Source organism: Schistocerca americana, chromosome 1 (genome assembly GCF_021461395.2).
Source record: "Schistocerca americana isolate TAMUIC-IGC-003095 chromosome 1, iqSchAmer2.1, whole genome shotgun sequence".
Lineage (NCBI taxonomy): Eukaryota > Metazoa > Arthropoda > Insecta > Orthoptera > Acrididae > Schistocerca > Schistocerca americana.
Genome location: NC_060119.1, coordinates 152,936,510 through 152,956,291, shown reverse-complemented (window position 1 = coordinate 152,956,291; position 19,782 = coordinate 152,936,510).

Genomic DNA, 19,782 nt, shown 5'->3' with positions numbered 1-19,782 from the left:
GGCAGACAGGGACGGTACAACTGGCGCAGCAGGTGATAAGACTGAAACAGCATCAGGCGATTCCTGCACTACAAGATTCAACGGCGGAAGCACCGAATATTGTGTAACCGAAGCGCCATCGATGGCGGTCGACACGGAGACAGGGATACGTCGCTGTTCGTCTTACTGCGATATCTGGAATTTCCCTGGGGGGGGGGGGGGAGCAGGTGATGGGAGGGGGGAGGATTTAGGAGGGCGTACCAAACACGCCCGATCCCTGATGTGACTCCACAGTAGGACGGGAAGCTAATTCGCAGTTTATATCCCCAAGAGACAAACTTGACGCAGAGAAGGGTAAGGCGGGAAGGTCAACAACGGAAACGTCTGCGTCCTGGCTACGACATCGCTTATGTTGCAGCACCTGAGCTTCGGCACGGGGACCAGACGGCATAGAGGCCGTCTTCGGTTTTAACATTGGAAATTTCCCGCAGATAAATTCAAAGCTGACTGCGGATTGCTACTAGAATCAGCACCAGGCGGAATCGAAATAAACTCACTTGGAGCAAGCTGGCTGAGAGCTTTCTCGGCGCTAGGGAACAGGCAGGCCAATTTGAAATCACATGTCTTGTAGAAAAGAATAGATCCGAGCAGCCCGTGGCCTCTACAGGCACCAGAGTCACCACATATTGTATGCTGGAGCATGGCCGTCTGTCTTCTGGAAAACTGTCTCATATGTGTTTGGTATCTTAGGAGCACTAATGTAGTGTTGGATGCTGACACTGCAGGCATTAGGCCTCGGTGCAGCATCTACATCAGAGGTGGCCAAGATATTAGCTCACATACCATGCCAAAGCACTCAGCTTCATTGGACATTTCCCTCGCTACCAACCACAGTGCGTCAGCATGTGGAGGAGAAAGAGTGGAAACTGCTAATGTTCCACATTTAAATGCCAGTGCAGTCATATGGTATACGACTTGGTTTTATATTTCAAATTTCTCAACAACATAGATCACAAACAAAACAAATTTTCAAGTTGTTTAGTTATCTTTGGTATGCTGAAAACATGCTTTTTATCCGCTACAGTCTGTCATCATATGGGCTGATCAGACAATCCCATAGAGTTTCGCACTAAGGTTAACGCATAATCGTTACTTATTTCATTTCACAAAGGATAAAAGGTATTTCGCACAAATATGTTGATCGAAATATAGTAGCAACATCTGTAAGGATACTTGAAACATTACCTGAGGAAGCCACTGTAGACATCCTGGATAGTATAACGTAAAAAAAATCGTCATTAAAATTGGAATTACCTTGCAGGTGAATCATTTAGATCTGCACGTTCCCAGGGGCTCTTTCAACTGACACAGCAAAGTGTCTGAAAAATAGCTCGGAAACACATGTAAGACTGACACTGTCCTCAAAAACTTTACAAAACTATCCTTGTAATTCTTTCAAAGGCACAATTAATTCTTCAATCCTCACGTTTTCTTTAACGCCGGTGAGTTTGAGAACTTGAATGCCTTTGTCAGATGTACTCCTCTGCAACACGATTTTATTTCTAAATGCGCCGCTATCAAATCACAGAGAAGTTACCATGCAGTGTCTTACTTTGAGCAGTGTACACTCAAGTCCACTTAAACTGCGAAGTATTCAGTCGACTCCGGATATTCTGATTTTCGTTCTTGTACTCCTTCTTCCTTCGCAAATAACTGCAGCCACTTTTAAATCGAAACATCGTTGCAGGAAGCTCCCTTAACTTAAGCAACGTACGCTGCAGTAATATGTGAAGTCTCTGTACTTTCCATTCAGATCCACTGAAAACGGTTGCAACTGACAACGCAACAATGCGTGCAACTTCAGATAATGGGTGACGTCATAAGCGCGTGACGGCGTGTGAGATCGCTCTCTAAGTTTTCATCTATTTTTAGGTTTCAGATATATATTTTAACTGTTTTTGTGATAATATTTACTATATAAGTGACTTATTAGTGGTATCTTCATTCACCTCTGCATTTCTTGTGTTGTGGCCTGATATTTGTGAGTGTTTCGTATCGAGCAACTTAACCTCTTACCCGTGTTTACATTCCGCGCTAACCAGTTGCAGCTGTAGCGGCGCATCGAAAGCTAAGTACTAATTAATTGTTTGTGTATAGTAGTTTATTTAGGAACTTTAGTAGTCTTCAACCGGTGTTCTTGGTGTTTTCAGGTGAAATAACTTCAGAAGAAATTTTTGCGAACTGCTTTCAGTTTCGTTACTGTCATTAGACGTTTGATTTTCTTTCTGTGTTAGTATTTTGTTATATTCTCATTTGTTGTTGATTAATACTGTCAATAATAGTAGTTACTTCCCTTGTAGAGCACGTTTGTGATAATTGTAGTCAGTTTTTAACATCTTCTTATTGTAGTAGCGGAACTTAGATAAAGTTGTTTTCTTGTTTGAATAATTGTAAAATTTTACCATGAGTGTGAAGTGTGGGCTTTGCCGTAGGTTCGTGAGTAGTGGATTGCGGTGTGAGACTTGTTCGAAGTATTTTCACTGGGGGGAATGCAGTGGGGAAGCCAGTGGGCATTCAGGTGAGATCCTCTCCTGGAACTGCAGGTTATGTAGCAAGAGTAAGTTGATAGAGGAGTAGGAGCGTAAGATCTGTGCCCTTCAGGTGCAGTTGAAAAACGCACAGGAGGAGCTAGATAGGATGAGGAGGGAGAAGGGGGTTGGGGAATGGGAGCTGGCTGTTGGCAAGAGATCTGCTAGGAGAAGGAGATTTTCAGATAGTTTTACTACTGGTGTTTACAATAGATATGACCAACTGTCAGAGTCTAGTGGAGAGGAATCTCTAGTAGCTGTAGATGTAGGAAGTATGCAGCAGACCTCAGCAGTTACGGTGGCTAGGACAGTTGCAAAGTCTAAGAGAAAGAAGAAGGTTCTGCTGTTAGGTAGTTCTCATGGTAGAGGTGTAGGCCAGCAGTTGCAGGAAGTTTTGGGGAGTGAGTACCAGGTCACCAGCATTGTGAAGCCTAATGCAGGATTGGCTCAGGTGACTTTTAACATAGGGGGGTTATGTAGGGATTTTACTAAAGAGGATCATGTAGTGATTGTGGGTGGGGCTGGTAATAGTATTGATAGGGATGGGGAGTATGACATAGATGGTGACCTGGAAAAGATAGCCACTCAGACAGGCAACACGAATGTGCATTTCGTGGAACTGTTTCAGCGTCACGATCAGCCTCATCTTAATACAGCCGTCAGGCGTAATAACATGAGACTTGGGGGTGCGCTGATGACAGAAGGCATGAGTCACATTTCAGTGGTGTCGGTGGAGTCTATCAGTAGGACGGGTTTCACTAGACATGGACTGCACCTCAACAGGTATGGGAAGGGGAGGTTGGCAAAACTTATAGGTGACAGCATAGGTGGGGGTGGTGGGATCACTCATGGGAAAATTCCGGTAGCTGTGGGTGTTAGAGCTGTACCTTTTTTAGATTGAAGTCAGTTGATAGGTATTCCTGCTTAAGGGAAGTCTCTCTTACAAAGAAACCACTTTCTACAAAGCTTGGGTATCCGATTAATGAGGGAATTAGTATATTTCATCAAAATATACAAGGTATTAGAGATAAAGTTAGTGAACTGCTTATAGATGTTGACTCTGAAATTATTGGTATATCTGAACACTTCTTAAATAAGGAGATAATTCAGAGGCTTCCTTTACCAGGATACGGGTTGGCTGGCAGCTTTTCTAGGAGCTCTTTGCGGTGTGGGGGAGTAGCCATGTATGTGAAAAACGGCATCCCATTTGAGTCAATTGATGTTTCAAAGTACTGCACTGAAAAGGTGTTTGAATGTTGTGCAGGTGTGGTTAAATTTAGTGGAGCTAAACTTGTTACTGTTGTTATTTATAGATCCCCAGACTCCGATTTCACAACATTTTTGCTAAAGCTAGAGGAGGTTCTTGGTTCACTTTACAGGAAATACAAAAAGTTAGTTATATGTGGTGACTTCAATATTAATTGTATAAGTGATTGTGCAAGGAAAAGGATGCTGGTAGACCTCCTTAATTCATATAATCTTATGCAAACCGTATTCTTTCCAACGAGAGTGCAAGGGAACAGTAGAACAGCCATAGACAATATTTTTGTTCATTCGTCATTATTAGAAGGGCATTCTGTTAGCAAAAAGGTGAATGGCCTTTCAGATCATGATGCACAAATTTTAAGTCTAAAAGATTTTTGTGCTGCAACACATGTTAAATATAGTTACCAACTTTTTAGGAAAGCTGATCCAGTTGCTGTACAGACTTTTGTAAACCTTATCAAGGAACAAGAGTGGCAAGATGTTTATAGTGCTGATACAGTAGACGATAAATATAATGCTTTCCTCAAGACTTTTCTCGTGCTCTTTGAAAGTTGCTTTCCGTTAGAACGTTCAAAACAGGGTACTAGCACAAACAGGCAGCCCGGGTGGCTGACTAAAGGGATAAGAATATCTTGCAAAACAAAGTGGCAATGATATCAAAACGTTAGAAACAGTCAAAATCTAAATGCAGCAGCCCATTACAAACAGTATTGTAAGGTGCTTAATAAAGTTATTAGGAAGGCAAGAAGTATGTGGTATGCAGATAGAATAGCTAAGTCTCAGTATAAAATTAAAACCATATGGTCAGTCGTAAAGGAAGTGGCTGGTCTGCAGAGACAGGTCGAGAATATAGAATCAGTGTGTAGTGGGGATGTCCGTGTTACTGATAAGTCGCAAATATGTACAGTACTTAATAATCACTTTCTGAATATAGCAGGTGAACTAAATAGAAACCTAGTCCCAACAGGGAATCATATAGCGCTCTTAGAAAAAAGTGTTCCGAGACTGTTACCTGAAATGCTCCTCCATGATACTGACAAGAGGGAGATTGAATTGATAATTAAATCACTAAAGACCAAGAACTCTCATGGATATGACGGGGTATCTAGCAGAATACTGAAGTATTGTTCCACGTATGTTAGCTCAGTACTTAGCCATATCTGTAACTTTTCCTTTAGGAGTAGTCGGTTTCCTGACCGATTAAAGTACTCGGTAGTGAAGCCACTTTATAAAAAGGGAGACTGGGATAATGTGGACAATTATAGACCTATTTCCATGCCATCGGTGTTTGCTACAGTTATCGAGAGGGTTGTATATACAAGGTTACTGCAGCATTTAAATTCACATAATTTGCTGTCAAATGTACAGTTTGGTTTTAGAAATGGCTTAACAACTGAAAATGCTATAGTCTCTTTTCTCTGTGAGGTTTTGGACGGATTAAATAAAAGGTTGCGAACGTTAGGTGTTTTCTTTGATTTAACGAAGGCTTTTGACTGTGTTGACCACAAAATATTACTGCAGAAGTTGGAACATTATGGAGTAAGGGGAGTAGCTTACAATTGGTTCGCCTCCTACTTTAAGAACAGAAAGCAGAAGGTAATCCTCCGCAATATTGAGAGTGGTAGTGATGTTCAGTCCCAATGGGGCACTGTTAAATGGGGTGTTCCCCAAGGGTCGGTGCTGGGGCCACTGCTGTTCCTTATTTATGTAAATGATATGCCTTCTAGTGTTACAGGTGATTCAAAAATATTTCTGTTTGCCGATGACACCACCTTGGTAGTGAAGGATCTTGTGTGTAATATTGAAACATTATCAAATAATGTAGTTCATGATATAAGTTCGTGGCTTGTGGAAAATAATTTGATGCTAAATCACAGTAAGACTCAGTTTTTACAGTTTCTAACCCACAAGTCAACAAGAACTGACTTTTTAATCAGACAGAATGGGCATGGTATAAGCGAGACGGAACAGTTCAAGTTCCTAGGCGTACGGATAGATAGTAAGCTGTTGTGGAAAGCCCATGTTCAGTATCTTGTTCAGAAACTAAATGCCGCTTTATTTACCATTAGAACAGTATCTGAAATAAGTGACATTTCAACACGAAAAGTAGTATACTTCGCATATTTTCATACGCTTATGTCATATGGTATTATTTTTTGGGGTAATTCTTCTGATTCAAAAAGGGTATTTTTGGCTCAAAAACGGGCTGTTCGAGCTATGTATGGTGTAAGTTCGAAAACCTCTTGTCGACCCCTATTCAATAGTCTGGGAATTTTGACATTGCCCTCACAGTATGTATTTTCTTTAATGTCGTTTGTTGTTAGCAATATTAGCTTATTCCCAAGAGTTAGCAGCTTTCACTCAGTTAATACTAGGCAGAAATCAAATCTGCATGTGGAATGCACTTCCTTGACTCTTGTGCAGAAAGGAGTGCAGTATTCTGCTGCATCCATTTTCAATAAGCTACCACAAGAACTCAAAAATCTTATCAGTAGCCCAAACACTTTTAAGTCTAAACTGAAGAGTTTCCTCATGGCTCACTCCTTCTATTCTGTCGAGGAGCTCCCGGAAGAGATAAAAAATTAAGCAAATTCCAGTGTTACATTCTTGATTTTCTTTATTTTAAACTAACGACTTGTTTCATTTTATCTGTTTCTACAACCGTGTCATAATTTCATGTATTGGCTCGTTCCATGACCATGGAGACTTCTCCTAAATGTGGTCCCACGGAACAATAAATAAATAAATAAATAAATAAAAAAAATTTGTAGCAACAGCCTCTTCAACTCCCACATGCCTACAAATTTAGCACAAAGTACTTCTTGATGTACAGAACAATGACTCCCATCTGTCGATCGTTATAACTTTTTGCTCTTTCATTGTCAACTAAATCCTTAAATTCTTCCTGTATGGTACTGTAATGTCGTTTCATAGCAAATACGCACTACCCATCGCTTATGCAAATTGAGAATACTCATCCCTCTCCTCTATCATCATCGTCATTCATTTTAAAAAAGTGTGATGACGGATCACTAGGCTACATCTTTTTGTGCGAACAACCACTGGACCTATGAACGTCTTCTGTATCACGAACAAATAGTGAAGGGTAAATAGGGCTGACACAACTATTCTGCTAAATGCAGAGAGTTGTACCGACCGGAAAATGGCACACTACAGTGCTAAATGAAATGCCGCGCTTTTCTGGGTACTTCCGTGAAGGACGGAGCAAAGTCGAGCTACAAGCCAGGTCTTGGCCACCATACGGCTCGCACATGCTGCATGCATGTAGTTGGCACGTCATTACTGCCCCCGTCTATTGACTACTGAGGTAAGATGCTTTGCTACAACAGGTTTACAATTAAAAATCCAAAAATTATAGTTACAATATGCACATACTAGCGTACATAATATGTATGTATTGTAACAATAATGTTAGAGATCTGAATTGTAAACTGAACCACCTTGCTTCAGTAGTCGATGTAAGCACCACTTTCTGGTATGTGAAGTGTCCACTTAACTGGCCGAAACTAGTAACCGATGCATCGTTTTTTGCTATCTTAGCAAATAAAAAGTTTTCCCAAGTAAGACTACAACAGTTTTTTTTTTTAATGCGACTCTGTGCTTTTACATGCAGTATAGCTTTCAGCCTCTTGTAGCGTCAGGACTTCCCATTGAAATGTACAGCGTTATATCAGAGAAACACATATTTACTCAGTATAGGTATATGTATTGTCAGAGACCTCGTATCAGTATTTTAAATTCTTCCAGTATGAGGCACATAGTCATGCATAAGTGCGTCAAGTGCATGAATTGCTCCTTACTGTCTGTATCAAATTAAAGACTTGTTTCTACAATGATTACAATTACTAGCCAAATATTAGCAGAAACATGCAAAATTGTGTCAGTGAAGTACTTGGAATGTATATCACATGTTCTGAAATACGAAAAAATCGTAACATTCAACATCATGAGGATAACAGTGAATATACTACAGGAAACAGCAACACACAAATAGCAACAGAATACGTTTATGCTCACAAAATGACGAAAATACTTCTTTTACACAGTTTGCCCTACTATTGAATAAAAACGATTATGTGAAAATTGTCTGAAAGCAATTTTTGAGTGGGATGAAAAATATTACAACTCTCTGAAGAGAACTGGGCTCTTTGCTACATGAGCTAACAATTTTTTAAAGCATTTAGTTTTAAATAGCAGAATGTCTGCTCTTCCCTGTGATGAGAAGAACCTTGGCATTTGCATGCTAAGTTTCACATATTGTTTGGTCAGGAACATGAGCTTCTATAATGTACCATTTCTAAAATAATTTATGAATGAATACTTAAAGAACTGGTTTTCCTGTACGTCCACTGATTAATGTTGTTCTTTTCATCACATTAACTCAACTGGACTTCGATCGGTTCTCCGTTGATAATATTTAGCTTATGACAGTACACTCAGCCTTGTCAACCACACTTTCATTACAGCTGATGAGCTGGAGATCGAAATTAATCTACATTAAGTGCATTAAGTAGGATAGGAAGGGAACAGTATTCCTATGTTGGACTCGCAGTAAGACGTTTGTCGCGGCTCCAACCACCTCCTGAAGTTGTAGTTGCTCACTAGCACCAAGTGTTGAGAACTAGCTTTCTGCCTTATTCTTTCAGCACAGTTAAAGAACTCTTATATTAGTTATTAGCGGTTAATTCACTATTTTATGACATCACCAGAAGTAAAACTGAAAGGTCAATTAAGATGTGTTTTTTAGTTCCTGGTGGGATTTTGGTTTTCTCAGTGAGTGTTGGTGCATTTTCAGTAAGACACTATAGTCTAAATTCGTCATTCCTATTTTGCAATGAATGTCTACAGCTTGAAAAATGCTATCAGGCATCTGCATTTTGTGGCTCAAGTATGTGGTCTGGCTCCAGTGACATTTGGCTGTCAGGCCTCTTCAGAACATAGTATCTTCATTGCACGAGTGAGTAGATTGGCTACTGTAGGAATAGCATCTGTCTGGCTGATCTTCATTGTGGGTGCTGGCTCATACTGCACCTTCAGCGAGAAATGTTTACGGCCGAAACTTGGACAATCACCAGCGATTCAAGTTATTGAATTCGCATCTTAGTTGGCTTGAGCCGGCTATGATGATGACAATATGTTTAATTTCTGCAAACAGATATGTCACAGAAATTTTTCGACTTTTGGAACTGGTAGACGAAATGTTTGCCCAGTATGAAAGATATTACTTCCGAAATCATTACACTAAAACGAAGGTAGTAGGAACTCTCTTGCTGGTTTCAGTTCTAATGTTTACTTCTTACCTCTCGTGTTCTACATATACAATATTTTGAGTCAGGCTCGCTCGCCGATCATCGTTTTCTGTCTCCAAGCATATTGCATGGTTTGGCGATCTCAGTTCTCCTGCATCGTTTTGGTAAAAAGAGACCATCTGCACACTGAGAGTGTCCACCTTCTGAGATGCGTGTGGCTGCGGATCCGCGAGGGAAACCATCTGGACGAGGCTGCAACGTGGCCGGGGCTGCCTGCAGCGCCTCTGGTGGCGGTTGGTCAACTGCGGCGACTGCAGCGCGCCCGGCTGGCGCTGCACTGCTGCTGCCTGATGTGTGGCCGCCACTTCGTACCAGCGCTGCTGCTCGCTGCCGGTAGCAACTTCGTGATGATCGTCACTCTGAGCTATGGGGTGGTGGTGGTGCGAGCCACGAAGCAAAGCAGTCGGCTCCTGTCGTGGCTTTCCACGTGGCTCGTGTTCGTGCTGGGGAATCTCCTCCTCATTTGCTGGGCGTGCTCTTCTGCAGCCCATCACGCTGTCAGAGTGACTGTATTATTGAACAAGGTCGAGACGCTGCTGGGTTGTTGGGGTTGTTTTGGGGAAGGAGACCAGACAGCGAGGTCATCGGTCTCATTGGATTAGGGAAGGATGAGGAAGGAAGTCGGCCATGCCCTTTGAAAGGAACCATCCACGCATTTGCCTGGAGTGATTTAGGGAAATCACGGAAAACTTAAATCAGGATGGCCGGACGCCGGATTGAACCGTCGTCCTCCCGAATGCGAGTCCAGTGTCCAACCACTGCGCCACCTCGCTCGGTGAGACGCTGTTAAGACGGAGTGAAGCGTGTGATAATTTCCGGCTGGAAGTGGAACCACTACACTTCTCTGCTGCAGGTTTCTTCAACATCAGTTTGCCTCTCTCTATGTCTATTGTTAGTGCTGCCGTCACCTACCTGTTAGTGTTTCTACAGATTCCACGTTAAAATGTGAACTAAACCACCAGTGACACTCTACAACTCCAAGAAGTTATCTACAGCTAAGTTCACTGTGCACCGTAGTAGACACCGACTTAAACAAGCTGGCTGGTCGCCTGATGCAGTGTAGGTGGTGCAGAGCTGGGTATATGATGTTCCATCGATCATTTAAGTCATGGCACTGACGTTGTATGTTCCCAGTCCATTGTATGGAATTAGTGCATTAGTAAGTGTCGACATAGAGTCCTAGCAGAACGGCAGATGGAGCTGGATACACGCACTGGCCAAAGTACTACTCACAGCCTTAAGAGAGTCCACTGTTCGCTTTGTAGAATGGTAGATGATGTAGGACTGCTATTATTTGTTCATGTGAAACGCCACCACTAAATGGATTAAACCAGTAAAGTGGTATGTCTGCATGGTTTAATGGGTGTAAGTGCAGATTTTTCTAATTGTGACTTAGAGTGACATACTGAACAAGAATACATTAGTATTTACTTTATTTGTACACTAATAATTGTAGCTATTACAAGTTATATATTTTTATGCTGGGGCATTACCTCCAAGTACATGTGACAAGAGCAAGCCATTATGCTTGTTTTCCTGGGTAGCAGGTACAGTGTTGAAGTATGTATGAATGGATGAAAAACGGTTGGTTATATTGAAAGGGGTAGCCCACTTAGTGGTACAGCTACAACCTCACAGGAAACATGAGGTATTCAATTACATGACGTGTTTGCAGAATGAGAGCTTGATGCAGAGATAAAACAACCACCGCATTGATGCACATACATGTTACGATGCACATATGAAAATATCTGCAGTTATACCCATTACACTCTGTATGTCAGTCAGTTGTATCGAATCACTGTAATGATATGTGACGACTTCGAGAGGTGAGATGGCTGAAGAGAACTATCGTATGTAGACGTGTTCGTGACAACACTGAATGAAACTGCCCTGTCTGTTGGTATATCAACGTCAACTACCCAATGTGTATACTTTGAATGGTGTACAACTCATAGCTATCTAGCATGGTGTAAGAAGAGTGGAAATGTCTTAACTGACAGGGACTGGAGACGACATGCCTCATGAAAGACAGCTGGTTCGAAAAATGACAATAATTGCTTCTGTCTATGCAGGAAGATACAAATCAGCCAGTTATCAAGACAACTGCTTGCAAGGGGCCTTTGAAGTCCAGTGCCTCGCAAAAGGTCATTACTCACAATGACAAATAAATCTGCACATCTTCGTTAGTCCAAACAACACAAAAGCTGGACAATACCTCTCTTGGGGTGTATACCTGTAGTGCATTCCACTGAGTTATGGCTTTGTCATTTTTCAAATGGTAGAAGGCCCTGGGTACACCAACAATCGTGTGAGACATTTAACCTCTAGTGCAAGGTCAGTGTAGTTCAGGGCCAGAGCCGGTTGTGTGATAGTTTTTGGATGGTTGTCATACAACACCTTGGGCTGCCTCGTGAACATGAATCAGGCTGTTTATTTTCAAATTCTCATTTAGTATGCTGAGGACATTCCCTTATTCCAAGAGAACAACACTCATGTTCACAAAGCTATATGCGTGCCCACCCCACTGACCAACATTCAGGCATTCTATCACATCTCAAATGACCCACTAAATAACCCAATCTTAACTCCATGGAAAATTTCTGTATGAGGTTGAAACATAGCAACTAGCATTGCTGAAACTTGGTGGCTCTGTGGGATCAATGAATATTTCCACTGGGTGCAATGTAACTGAAGGAGCTTGTAGACTGTCTTGTTCACAGTCTATAGCAGTTTTACACAAAATTAGCGCAATGTCTGCTGCAGGTGACAAATTTTTTGTCATATGTGTTTACAACTTCCCTATCTCTTACCATCCTACACATCTTATCTGTCTTTCAGGGTATATCCATAAATCTCCATCTAATTTCTACGCAGTTTTGGTATTTACAGTACTACAGCACAATTATTGGCTTGTAGGCGTAGGTGATAAATTCATAAAATATACTTAGTGTTATGGAGAAATACTCAGGAATAGCAGGCACTAGGATATGATTAACATATCACCTACACTGGAGGTACAGGCTTGATTAACATCATTGGGCTCATCGTTAAGGTGTTATTCCATTATTGGAGAGCCAAGACAATACTGATGTGAGTTTAAAAGGAGGATAGCAGTGAGTCTGAACTTGTATCAATGAGGGAGACATACTAGAGTAGTCCATGCACTGCAGTATTTGTAGTGCCAGTGTGATGTAATGGATAGCACATCTGCCTAGTAAGGAGGAGACCTGGGTTCCAATGCCAGCTCTGATATTAGTTTTTATTTATTGCTTTGACCGACACCATTATTATAGATAAAGTTGAGACTCAGTATGTCTTAGGTAAATCAAGTACCCCTGAGATACAGTCAGCATTAACCCTATTTGTTCATTGCTAAGTGCCTTGGTAATACTAATGCCAGTTTAGAAGGGCAATGGCAATGAGTTGCAACCTGTATCAGTGAAGTATACATGCATACTAGAGTAGTTCATGCAGCTGTGATATGACAGTGCCAGTGTGGCCTAACGGATAATGCGTCTCCCTAGTAAGCAGGAGAGCTTTGTTAGGATTCTGGCGCTGTTAATAGCTTCATTCTTTACTGTGGGCTACAGGTTTTCTTACTATACAATTGTTTGACTTGGCACAGCGTAGCTTTTAAAAAGAACAATACAGGGTGAGTCACCTAACATTACCGCTGGATATATTTCGTAAACCACATCAAATACTGACGAATCGATCCCACAGACCGAACGTGAGGAGAGGGGCTAGTGTAATTGGTTTCCAGAACCGCTAACGTTTGTGCTTTGTCAGTGGAATATAAGCGTTAGAGGTGTACGTAAGTAAAGACAAACACTTTTACCTAATGTATTCTACATGCTTATAATTGATGTCGGCCATGAGGAATACAACCGAAATTTACTTTATAATCTAGGTGATCAGAAACTATCACTCAGTTCTTTACCAAAGCGTGATTATGATAAGAGGTCAAATTTAGGAATTTGGAACTCATACAGATCACACTTCACTTCACTTCCTACCTGCGGTCAGTCCATACAACTTGGTTTAAGCCTCAACATAGCAACACGCAGTTTGTAGGCTGGAAGAGGACTGATACTACCTGTTTGAAAATCACTCTGCAGAGAAAGTTGTACTACGAAGATTTCTGCCACCATCTCTCAAGGAGCAATTAACTTTAATGTTTCAGAAATAATTTACTTTTACTAAAATAAATTTTTTTTTGTCAGACTGACATTTCACTTATCGACAAGATGGATGCAAACTGTAAAAGTACTAAAGTTGATATACATAGTTCGGAATTTGCGTAGGCATTTATATTAAGTACCGAAAAATTGTGACGTTACTTTCGATCAAAATTAGCAAGATAGCAAAGCAGCCCCTACGTTTACCTGAAACACTAAGACATCTTGATGCTGGGAAACAATTATTTAAAATTTACAAGAAAACAAACTTTGTCATAACGATTTTGATTCTATTAGAATTTTTCTAATCTTGTAAATTTACACTGGCACCTTTTTTATGAAATGTATGACTGGAAAACGATCATTTAGACGAACAATGTGTTCACTAGAATCGTACAAGAGGAAATGTGTGGCTGTGCATATACCACTAAGCTAGACATGCGATCAAAATCACTGTGGTCACCCATTTCAGAAGCGGTTGTAATGTATGTTTATCAAACTTTGTCTAAGCCTCCTAGCAATACTACGATTCTCGGTTTTCCATCGTGAAGCTGATAGGTTTGAAGAATCGTATGTGCTGCAGGCTACGAAAGACTTGGTTGATGAATTAACCAATCCATTCAGGTAGTTGATCTTCGACCATGCTGACTTCAGTGCGAACGCGCTAGTGGGAAAAGACACACTCCACGCCATGGGAGGAATATTGGCCATCACCTGTCGAAGTACTGTGAACACAGGGACACGTAATTTGCATGAAAGCCCTCTTATCATCAAACACAACGGGAAAAGCTGCCACTGTTGAAGTTAAGCAGTTTCTTTGCCCACACAATGGAGGATTAAAAAGTGTAAAGTTGTTCGACATAAATATGGGCCTTGCACAGCACATCATACCACCTGCCTGGATGTGTGGGATGAACAGGCAGTCATCATCAATCATCAGTGTCCAGTTTGAATCGATTCAAGGAACTGAGGACACAAGGTGAGAAATAGAAATACCCCAAGACTGTGTGCCTTCCATTGATCAATGAACTTGTAAGTGACCAAGCGTACTCTACAGCACATGTATCCATCATCACTGCTATTGAAGAAATTTAGGGAATTAACCAAAACATGTGTTGTCACTTTTGAGATACATTGTCTTTGAAGGCTCATGATGCGGTTGTCTTCCTTCCAGAGTTGAGCAATGCTGTTGTGAGACGAGGAGGTTTCCACCTCTTAATGCCATTTTGCATGCCATGCGGACCATTATAGCTGTTATGTGCGATTTTTGCAGCGAAAAGTGTTGATAAGATAGAGTTTGGACATGCTTACACCAGGGTTTGATGGTCACATAGCCTCTCTTACACTCCTTTGGGTGGATTGACAGGTGAACACTCGGGATTGAAAGAAGAACACTTCTTCGCAGTGGATGCTACAATCGATTGTTCATACCAGTCCGAGATGTACAGGGTATTAGGATGTAGGTGCAGATATTGTGGTGGTAGGTACTGTAATATGTACACACTTCACCAAATTCAGTGTGTTAGTTGTTCTTTCCCTGCGGTTAACATTCTCCCACAAATATGTCACATTATTTAGTACCTGATGTTTTCTGCATGATTGTAGCTGCCCCACGAAATGGACTACACCTGTCGATATAATTATCTTCTTTGTGCTCATTTGACCACACTTCAGTACCTGATCTGCTGAACAGGGGAACCTGCTTGCTTGTGCCACGTATATTTGAAGTTACTGACCAACCTAAAATCATACTACCAGTAATAGCTACAATTGTTAGTGTGTAAATGAAGCATTCAGATGTGATGCTGTTGTCGCCAATTGTCAATTGAAATATCTGCAGTTACTCCCCTAACACCCTGTATACACCGAGGATTGTGCACAGCATGCTGTGAAAGTTAAATGCAGGAATGATTGTGTTGATGGAAATTAAGGAAAGAGGGTCAAATACTGCAACATGAATCCAACACTTTCGCATGTGTACCCCAATGAAAAATTTCATCAGCTTTGAATGTACAGGTGGCTGGAACCTCCATCTTATCTCCCTTCTTCCACGCATCTGGCCATTGAAACAAGACTTGTACTACTAGGATGCTCAAAGGACAAAAAGTATTGTGAGAGAGATGAAAAGTTCATCACTATTCACGGAACAGGCAAATTCTGGTAGGAATATGATCAGTAATAATCACAAAAAAATGGCTCTGAGCACTATGGGACTTAACAGCTAAGGTCATCAGTCACCTAGAACTTAGAACTAGTTAAACCTAACTAACCTAAGGACATCACACACATCCATCCTCGAGGCAGGATTCGAACCTGCGACCGTAGCGGTCGCGCGGTTCCAGACTGAAGCGCCTAGAACCGCTCGGCCACCTTGGCCGGCAGTAATAATCACAGAACAGGTTCTCATGTGAACCATGAGGAATTCTAACTCCGGTCGTGGTGTCAGTGATAGTGTGCCACCTCGATGGACTGTTGCTATATGTTATTGCATCTAACGCAATTTACACTGAAATGTTGACTAATGGAAGTTATAAGACACTGAACTGTTTTTATCTGTCGCAGTTTATGGACATATAGCACAATTTACATAGAAATGTTGACAGAAGAAAGCTGTAAGCAAAAACCTGTGTTTTGCTGCTATTTGTAATAATTTTAGAAATTTATTGTTTTTGTGAACCACAATATCTTGGTAATTATTGGGTCAAAAACAGCTTTGGCTGGTGAATTGTGCAAGAAGTTTAATGGTCGTCAACTTTGTAAATAGGTGTGTTGCGCAAAAAGGGAAGGTTTGGAATGTAAGAGAAATAAAGAAAAACGGCCGAAAATTTGGTTCTTTTCTGCCCTCTCCCGACGCAACCCCTCCCGCCCCATCCATCATTTTGGCACAGGGTCTTCGAGGCCGAAAACTCAGATCTGCTCCACTTTGTTTCTCGAAATGTATTTGAGGTCAGATAAAATCTGCAGTTTATGGTTCATCAGAAAATATTTTTCAGAGAAAAATTTATTATTGAGTACAGTGTTTTAAAATAATTCTTATGCATTTGTAATTTCCCATGTAATAAGACAGTTAACAGTAATCACAATGGTTATTACTATGTCAAAACTGTTTGTACTTCAGTGAAGTGCTCATTAGTGTTCCAAGTTCCTACAGATATTTGCACAAAATTTAATCCATGTATTACCTCTGAGAATTTCTTTTAATAATATCATTTGCTAAAATATTTCCCAATTTACAAAGAAATTTCTACTGATCATTATTTGCAGAAAACTCTCTGACTTAAATATTAATTTCAACAAGTTACAGTAATTAGTTAGTTCGTATGTGTTTTAAACAAACATCATAAAAGTAAGTAAATATTACAGTACATAAACAGAATTTTATATTATCTGGTTTTTGCAAAAATATTGTACACAATTACTGTCTTGTGCATGTTTGCCTGGTGATTTTGGCTTCAATAGTTCATGTTTTGGAAAAGGACGATACTAATCTCCATCCAGAAATGCTGATTAGGATTTCCTTGTTCTGCTTTAAGTAATATTTCTTAAATTCCTAGATAAGTCTTGAGAAAGAGATCTGTCAGTTTTTTCCCCATCCTCAAACACTGAAGCTTGTGCCAAGCTTCTGAATTCTGTCAGAATAATTAATGCTCGTCTCACATATAACTATATTAAGAATTTTAAGCTTATACCAAGTAGGCATTTTTCCAATATTACTTAAATTCCTATATAAATAGTGAGAAAGAGATCTGTCAGTTTTTCCCCATTCGGAAAAAGTGAAGCTTGTGCCAAGCTTTTGAATTCCGTCAAAATATTTAATTCTCGTCTCACAATTAACTATATTAAGAATTTTAAGCCTATACCAAGTAGGCATTCTTCCTTATGTGTTGCACTACATGACAGTTAAATTTCTGCTTCCAGATGGTGTGGAACGTTTTGGAGATAATAAGAGTGTGATAATAACCATGACAAACATTTATTAATTTAAAAATGTTCTGTAATTTTATACCAACAAGAAAAATAATAAAATTTCAGGTTAATTCACTCGATACAGAACGGCATTCCAGGAAAAAATAATTTATGACGTTCACATTAGTTACTGAGAAAAGACATACAGTTTTATGCACGCAACTAAGTTAAAAAAGATCGTGGAACCTTTGAAGAAAATATTCGTTACGACTATTTTTTCAGCATAAATATCAGCTACTGCAAGGCGAAAATTTTTTTATTAAGCACATATATTGAAACAATACATAGAATTAAATCCATATAATGGTAAACACTAGTAATTATATACTACATCTATAATTCAGTGCGCTATTGTCAGTCTTGTGCTGAATTTAGATTACGCATGTTATTGTGTTACTGATTTATGATGATATTACACCATCATATGCCACCAATTAGCTGTGTAATACATTCTGTTGGCCTAATGTTTGCATGACATAAACAGACTGACAGTAATAAATAGTGCAGGGCCACGAGGGGTAGTCGTGCTGTCTGAGGCGTCTTGTCACGGTCCGTGTGGTTCCCCCACCCCTCGGAGTTTCGAGTCCGCCTTCGGGCAGGGGTATGTGTGTTGTCTATAGCGTAAGCAAGATTAAATAGTGTGTACGCTTAGGGACCAATGACCTCAGCAGTTTGGTCCCATAAGGCCTTACCACAAATTTCCTAATTTTCCAAAATAGTGATGGTGATAAACAGTTATTTGATATGTGCTGTACACTCAGTGAATGGCATTATAAAATCAAATATTACATGAATGTTATGTACTTTCTGCTCACATACACATATATATGTGAATGTAATAATAATTAGGTAATAATATGGGAAACATTGTAAGTAATAAAAATTCTGTCTACGTATTTGTGTGCATATTACGCATCACTGTACCACAACACTGGATGTCCAATATTAGCATTGACAAGTCCACAACATTCCTAGAAATCTCCTCATCAAATTAAAAAAGAAAGGAGACAGTAGGTTTACTCACCGGTGGGCCAATTGATTAATGTAGATAATTGTGAACACATTTTCTCAGAAACCGATCACTGTGTCAATGTGTCTAATACTTCAGATGTACATAAAGTACCATCATGACTTTAAAGACTCTGTGGAAGGTTCGACTTGCTCTAAAAAAAGGGTGAGGAGTTTATAACGTATTATCAGGATGATCGGTTCTTTCATCTATTCATGAAACGATAAGTTATTTCAGCCTTGGTCTTGTGTTATCCACATTTGAATGGACAATTTTAAAATACTAACTTTAAAATACTTTGATTGCGTGAGTGGACGAGACTGAGCGTGGGACAGAGTGAGGGCAATTTTGTGTTAATATTGTATGTTTCCTCTCCTTTAGATCTTAGACATATTAACCACATTCATTTATCTTAGTAAGGATACAGAGAATCTCATTTCCATCGACCCCCCCCCCCCAAAACACACACACAGACACACACACACACACACACACACACACACACACACACACACACACACACACCATGCCTCGCAGGAACAAATTATTACCACATTTCATTTTTACATATAAAATTGAGAGAGTATTATGACATATGTGACAGAACCACTGGAAAGAGTCACAAATAAACGCAGATCAATATTAAAGAAACCGGCAGCGGAAAACTGTAGGTCCTTCACGGACAAACGAAGGGCACGTTGTGTTGTATCGTGTCGCGCGAGTGACTGACACCTGTCCAGTAACACGCCGACAGCGGCTGCTCGCTCTGCTGCAGATGAACACAACCAGCACATTACCAGTTGGTTGCTACACATAACGAGCAGCATTGAACAACCCAGGAATATGGTTCTCGTCAAATCGGGTGCTTTGTTTACCAGAAGTACAACGGTGTAGGCTAGCGACACTATTTGTATCACGTTGTTGAGGACATGTAATGACAGCGCGAGGCCAAAGTGGTGTCCGCAGAGGTGGGCGACGCGATGCAAAGCCAGCCTGGCGCGCTGCAGCCGCCGCAGCTCACCCTCCGCCACACACCATTGCCATCCGGAGGTCACTGCCTCCTCCAGCTCGGCCTCGCTGCGCAACGGTGGCCGCAAACTGCTCAGCAGCTGCGTACAGATGGCGCCCATCCGGTGTCGCACCACAGCCACTATCCCACAAAACTGCAGCTGCCAAAGGTAAGCGTAGGTTCCAAAGTAAGGAGCTGTCTTATAGTGCCAGCTACCACTATAATCTTCCATTGCACTGAACACAATAAGACCCAGAACGAGTGCAATAAATCCTACAAACATACCAAGTGAGACCCGCCTAGTCTGCACGAATGCTTGTCTTCTATAGCTGCGCTGGTGCTGCGAAAGTAACCCGTCCACTGTCTCGATGAGATTGATAATATCATTTACGAGCTTGTACCTCGTCATTAGACATGAGCTTAACAGAACAGCTGATTGCATCCACGTCAAAAG